Source organism: Zea mays, chromosome 6 (genome assembly GCF_902167145.1).
Source record: "Zea mays cultivar B73 chromosome 6, Zm-B73-REFERENCE-NAM-5.0, whole genome shotgun sequence".
NCBI lineage: Eukaryota > Viridiplantae > Streptophyta > Magnoliopsida > Poales > Poaceae > Zea > Zea mays.
This window is the reverse complement of record NC_050101.1, coordinates 142,242,911-142,249,807: the sequence shown is the minus strand read 5'-3', so window position 1 is coordinate 142,249,807 and position 6,897 is coordinate 142,242,911.

The window sequence follows — 6,897 nt, the reverse complement described above, 5'->3', positions numbered from 1 at the left end:
TGTCTCTTTTATATGCTATGACTAATATGTTTTCAAGTGTATTTCAAACCAAGTCATAGATTGAAAGGTGAAAGGGAAATGTGCCTTTGGGCCATTTCTAAGTATTTTGGTGATTGAGTGTCAACACAAGTGCTTAAATGTGAATCTATGCCCATGGATGAACAAAGTGCAAATCACAAGTAAAGGTATGTTTCTAAGCCTTAGTACATTGGTTTTGTGTACTAATATATTTGTCTAAGTGTTAGAAACAGAGAGAAGAAGAAAAGGAGAATGTTGGCTGTGTACAGCCAACAGGCTGTTTCGGTCTGGGGCACCGGACTGTCCGGTGGTGCATCGGACAGTGTCCGGTGCGCCAGGCTGCCTCGACCTGAAGACGCCGCTCTCGGGAATTTGCCGACGGCGTACGGCTAAAATTCACCGGACCGTCCGGTGTGCACCGGACTGTCCGGTGAGCCAACGGTCGGCCGAGCCAACGGTCGGCCGCGGAATCTGCGCGCGACACGTGGTCTGGCCAACGGTCGGAAGGAGGCACCGGACTGTCCGGTGTGCACCGGACTGTCCGGTGCGCCAGATCTGCTACGGTCGGCAACGGTCGGCTGCGCCTGTTAAGGAAATAAATCGGGCACCGGACAGTGTCCGGTGTGCACCGGACTGTCCGGTGCGCCCGACGACAGAAGGCAAGGATGGCCTTCCAGATTTGTTCTCAGCGGCTCCTAGCTGCCTTGGGGCTATAAAAGGGACCCCTAGGCGCATGGAGGAGAAGACCAAGCATTCCTTGAGCACTCTTGATCACTCACACATCAATCTTGCGCACTTGTTCGACATTCTAGTGATTTGAGCTCCGTTCTAGTGTGCTAGTCTTTCGAGCTCAAGTCTGGGTCTTGTGTGTGCGTATTCGCTGTGATCTTTGTGTCGTGTGTGAGTTGCTAATCCCTCCCTTGCTCCGTGATTCTTTGTGAACATCTTTTGTAAGGGCGAGAGGCTCCAAGCTGTGGAGATTCCTCGCAAACGGGATTGAGAAAAGAAAAGCAAGAACACCGTGGTATTCAAGTTGATCATTGGATCACTTGAGAGGAGTTGAGTGCAACTCTCGTCCGTTGGGACGCCACAACGTGGAGTAGGCAAGTTTTGTACTTGGCCGAACCACGGGATAACCACCGTGTCATCACTGTGATTGAATTCTTGTGGTTATTGTGTTTTGACTCCCCTCTAGCCACTTGGCATAAACTGTGCTAACACTTAACAAGTTTTTGTGGCCATAAGTTTAAGTTTTACAGGATCACCTATTCACCCCCCCTCTAGGTGCTCTCAATTGGTATCAGAGCCGTTCTCTTCAAGAAAGGGACTAACCGCCCGAAGAGATGGATCCTAAGGGGAAGGGAATCGTGATCAACGATAAGGAGAAGGAGTCCTTCGTCAACGAGCCCAAAGAAGACAAGCCTACCGACTCCGGCTCGGGCCATAGACGGAAGGAAGGGAAGAAGAAGAAGACAAGGCGCATCAAGGAGATCGTCTACTACGACGACAGCGACGAATCTTCCTCTTCCCAAAAGGACAACGACGACAACGACTATGACAAACAAAAGACGGTTAACTCAAACTTTTCTTTTGATTATTCGCGCATTCCGCATAGTTCAAATGCTCATTTGCTACCCATTCCACTTGGCAAGCCTCCTCACTTTGATGGAGAGGACTACGGATTTTGGAGTCACAAAATGCGTACTCACCTATTTTCTCTCCATCCAAGCATTTGGGAGATTGTGGAAAGTGGAATGAAGTTTGATAGCTCGGATAGTCCTTCGTTTATTAATGAACAGATTCATAAAAATGCACAAGCTACTACTGTGTTGCTAGCCTCTTTGTGCAGGGACGAGTATCACAAGGTGAGCGGCTTGGACAATGCCAAGCAGATTTGGGACACCCTCAAGATCTCTCATGAGGGGAATGATGTCACCTTACTCACCAAGATGGAGTTGGTGGAGGGCGAGCTCGGACGATTCGCGATGATAAGGGGCGAGGAGCCGACACAAACATACAACCGGCTCAAGATCCTTATCAACAAAATAAGGAGCTACGGAAGCACGCGATGGACGGATCACGACGTCGTCCGCCTAATGCTAAGGTCATTTACTGTTCTTGATCCTCACTTGGTGAACAATATTCGTGAAAATCCTAGGTACATCAAGATGTCGCCCGAGGAAATTCTTGGAAAATTTGTAAGCGGACGGATGATGATCAAGGAGGCGAGGTACGTGGATGACGCGTTGAATGGCCCAATCCATGAGCCTCAACCCATTGCTCTCAAGGCAACAAGGAGCAAGGAGGCGCTGCCCAGCAAGGTGGCGCAAATTGAGGCGGCCGGTCTTAATGATGAAGAGATGGCTCTCATCATCAAAAGATTCAAGATGGCACTAAAAGGTCGCAAGGGACAGCCAAGCAAGACTAAGACCAAGGGAAAACGATCATGCTTCAAATGCGGTAAGCTTGGTCATTTTATTGCTAACTGTCCCGACAATGATAGTGACCAGGAACACGGGAGCAAGAGGGAAAAGAAGAAGCATTACAAGAAGGCCAAGGGCGAGGCACACATCGGAAAGGAGTGGGATTCGGATTGCTCCTCCTCCGACTCCGACAATGAAGGACTTGCCGCCACTGCCTTCAACAAGTCATCCCTCTTCCCCAACGAGCGTCACACATGCCTTATGGCAAGGGAGAAGAAGGTATGCAATCAAAACAATGTCACTTATGATTCTTCCAGTGATGATGAGTCTAGTGATGATGAAATAGATTACTCTAGTTTGTTCAAGGGATTGGATAGAACTAAAGTAGATAAAATTAATGAATTGATTGATGCCTTGAATGAAAAAGATAGACTCTTAGAAAAACAAGAGGACCTTTTGTATGAAGAGCATGACAAATTTGTAGAAGCACAAAAATCTTATGCTTTAGAAGTTAAAAGAAATGAAGTGCTTTCTAGTGAACTATCTTCTTGTCATAAAACCATTGCTACTTTAAAGAGTGTTAATGATGACTTAAATGCTAAACTAGAAGTAGCTAGTAAATCTAATTCTTGTATAGAACATGTTGAGATTTGCACTAGGTGTAAAGATTTCGATGTTGATGCTTGTAGTGATCATTTAGTTTCAATTTCCAAATTAACTGAGGATTTGGCTAGTCTTAATGCCCAACTTAAGACTAGCAAGAATGAATTTGATAAACTAAAATTTGCAAGGGATGCCTACACGATCGGTAGACACCCCTCAATTAAGGATGGACTTGGCTTCAAGAGGGAAGCCAAGAACTTAACAAGCCATAAGGCTCCCATTCCCACTAAGGAGAAAGGGAAGGCCCCTATGGTTACTAGTGCTAAAAGGAACCATGCCTTTTTATATCATGATAGGAGACAAACTAGAAATGCGTATAGGAGTTATAATGCATATGATGATTTTAACTCTCATGACATGTTTGCTTCTAGTTCTTCCTTTATGCATGGTAGAAATATGTCTAGGAAAAATGCTATGCCTAGAAAGAATGTTATTCATGCTCCTAGGAAAGTAGTGAATGAACCTTCTACAATTTATTATGCTTTAAATGCTTCCTTTGCTATTTGTAGAAAGGATAAGAAAATTGTTGCTAGGAAGTTAGGGGCAAAATGCAAGGGAGACAAAACTTGCATTTGGGTCCCTAAGGATATATGCACTAACCTTGTAGGACCCAACATGAGTTGGGTACCTAAGACCCAAGCCTAAATTTGCCTTGCAGGTTTATGCATCCGGGGGTTCAAGCTGGATTATCGACAGCGGATGCACAAACCATATGACGGGGGAGAAGAAAATGTTCACCTCCTACGTCAAGAATAAGGATTCCCAAGATTCAATTATATTCGGTGATGGGAATCAAGGCAAGGTAAAAGGGTTAGGTAAAATTGCAATTTCTAATGAGCACTCAATTTCTAATGTGTTTTTAGTTGAGTCTTTGGGATATAATTTATTATCTGTAAGTCAATTGTGCAATATGGGATATAATTGTCTTTTTACAGATGTAGATGTATCTGTCTTTAGAAGAAGTGATGGTTCACTAGCTTTTAAGGGTGTATTAGACGGCAAACTTTATTTAGTTGATTTTGCAAAAGAAGAGGCCTATCTAGATGCATGCTTAATAGCTAAGACTAGCATGGGCTGGCTGTGGCATCGCCGCTTAGCACATGTGGGGATGAAGAACCTTCACAAGCTTCTAAAGGGAGAACACGTGATAGGTTTGACTAACGTGAAATTCGAAAAGGATAGACCTTGTGCAGCTTGTCAAGCAGGTAAACAAGTGGGAGGAGCGCATCACAGCAAGAATGTGATGACCACTTCAAGATCCCTGGAGTTGCTACATATGGATCTCTTCGGACCCGTCGCCTATCTGAGCATAGGAGGAAGTAAGTATGGTCTAGTTATTGTTGATGACTTTTCCCGCTTCACTTGGGTGTTCTTTTTGCAGGATAAGTCTGAAACCCAAGGAACCCTCAAGCGCTTCCTCAGGAGAGCTCAAAATGAGTTTGAGCTCAAAGTAAAGAAGATAAGGAGCGACAATGGGTCCGAGTTCAAGAACCTTCAAGTGGAGGAGTTCCTTGAAGAGGAAGGGATCAAGCACGAGTTCTCCGCTCCCTACACACCACAGCAAAATGGTGTGGTAGAGAGGAAGAACAGGACGCTCATCGACATGGCAAGGACGATGATAGAAGAGTTCAAGACCCCCGAGTGCTTTTGGACGGAAGCCGTGAACACGGCTTGCCACGCCATCAACAGGGTCTACCTTCATCGCCTCCTCAAGAAGACGTCGTATGAGCTTCTAACCGGTAACAAACCCAATGTATCTTACTTTCGTGTATTTGGGAGCAAGTGCTACATTCTAGTGAAGAAGGGTAGAAATTCTAAGTTTGCTCCCAAAGCTGTAGAAGGGTTTTTATTAGGTTATGACTCAAATACAAAGGCGTATAGAGTCTTCAACAAATCATCGGGTTTGGTTGAAGTCTCTAGCGACGTTGTATTTGATGAGACTAATGGCTCTCCAAGAGAGCAAGTTGTTGATCTTGATGATGTAGATGAAGAAGATGTTCCAACGGCCGCTATGCGCACCATGGCGATTGGTGATGTGCGACCACAGGAACACTTGGAGCAAGATCAACCTTCTTCCTCAACCATGGTGCATCCCCCAACCCAAGATGACGAACAGGTACCTCAAGTGGAGGCGTGTGATCAAGGGGGAGCACAAGATGATCATGTGATGGAGGAAGAAGCGCAACCGGCACCTCCAACCCAAGTTCGAGCGATGATTCAAAGGGATCATCATGTCGACCAAATTCTGGGTGACATTAGCAAGGGAGTAACTACTCGATCTCGACTAGTTAATTTTTGTGAACATTACTCCTTTGTCTCTTCTATTGAGCCTTTCAGGGTAGAAGAGGCCTTGCTAGATCCGGACTGGGTGTTGGCCATGCAAGAGGAGCTCAATAACTTCAAGCGCAACGAAGTTTGGACACTGGTGCCTCGTCCCAAGCAGAATATTGTGGGAACCAAGTGGGTGTTCCGCAACAAACAGGACGAGCACGGGGTGGTGACGAGGAACAAGGCTCGACTTGTGGCAAAAGGTTATGTCCAAGTCGCAGGTTTGGATTTCGAGGAGACTTTTGCTCCTGTGGCTAGGCTAGAGTCCATTCGTATCTTGCTAGCATATGCCGCTCACCATTCTTTCAGGTTGTACCAAATGGATGTGAAGAGCGCTTTTCTCAACGGGCCAATAAAGGAGGAGGTGTACGTGGAGCAACCCCCTGGCTTCGAGGATGAACGGTACCCCGACCATGTGTGTAAGCTCTCTAAGGCGCTCTATGGACTTAAGCAAGCCCCAAGAGCATGGTATGAATGCCTTAGAGACTTTCTAATTATTAATGCTTTCAAGGTTGGGAAAGCCGATCCAACCCTTTTTACAAAGACATGTGATGGTGATTTGTTTGTGTGCCAAATTTATGTCGATGACATAATATTTGGTTCTACTAACCAAAAGTCTTGTGAAGAGTTTAGCAGGGTGATGACGCAGAAATTCGAGATGTCGATGATGGTCGAGTTGAACTACTTCCTTGGGTTCCAAGTGAAGCAACTCAAGGACGGCACCTTCATCTCCCAAACAAAGTACACGCAAGATCTGCTAAAGCGGTTTGGGATGAAGGACGCCAAGCCCGCAAAAACTCCGATGGGGACCGACGGACACACCGACCTCAACAAAGGAGGTAAGTCCGTTGATCAAAAAGCATACCGGTCAATGATAGGGTCCTTACTTTACTTATGTGCTAGTAGACCGGATATTATGCTTAGCGTATGCATGTGTGCTAGATTTCAATCCGATCCTAAGGAGTGTCACTTAGTGGCAGTGAAGCGAATCCTTAGATATTTAGTTGCTACGCCTTGCTTCGGGCTCTGGTATCCAAAGGGGTCTACCTTTGACTTGATTGGATATTCAGACTCCGATTATGCTGGATGTAAGGTCGATAGGAAGAGTACATCGGGGACGTGCCAATTCTTAGGAAGGTCCCTGGTGTCATGGAACTCTAAGAAACAAACCTCCGTTGCCCTATCCACCGCTGAGGCCGAGTACGTTGCCGCAGGACAGTGTTGCGCGCAACTACTTTGGATGAGGCAAACCCTCAGGGACCTTGGCTACAATCTGAGCAAAGTCCCACTCCTATGTGATAATGAGAGTGCTATCCGCATGGCGGAAAATCCTGTTGAACACAGCCGCACAAAGCACATAGACATCCGGCATCACTTTTTGAGAGACCACCAGCAAAAGGGGGATATCGAAGTGTTTCATGTTAGCACCGAGAACTAGCTAGCCGATATCTTTACCAAGCCTCTA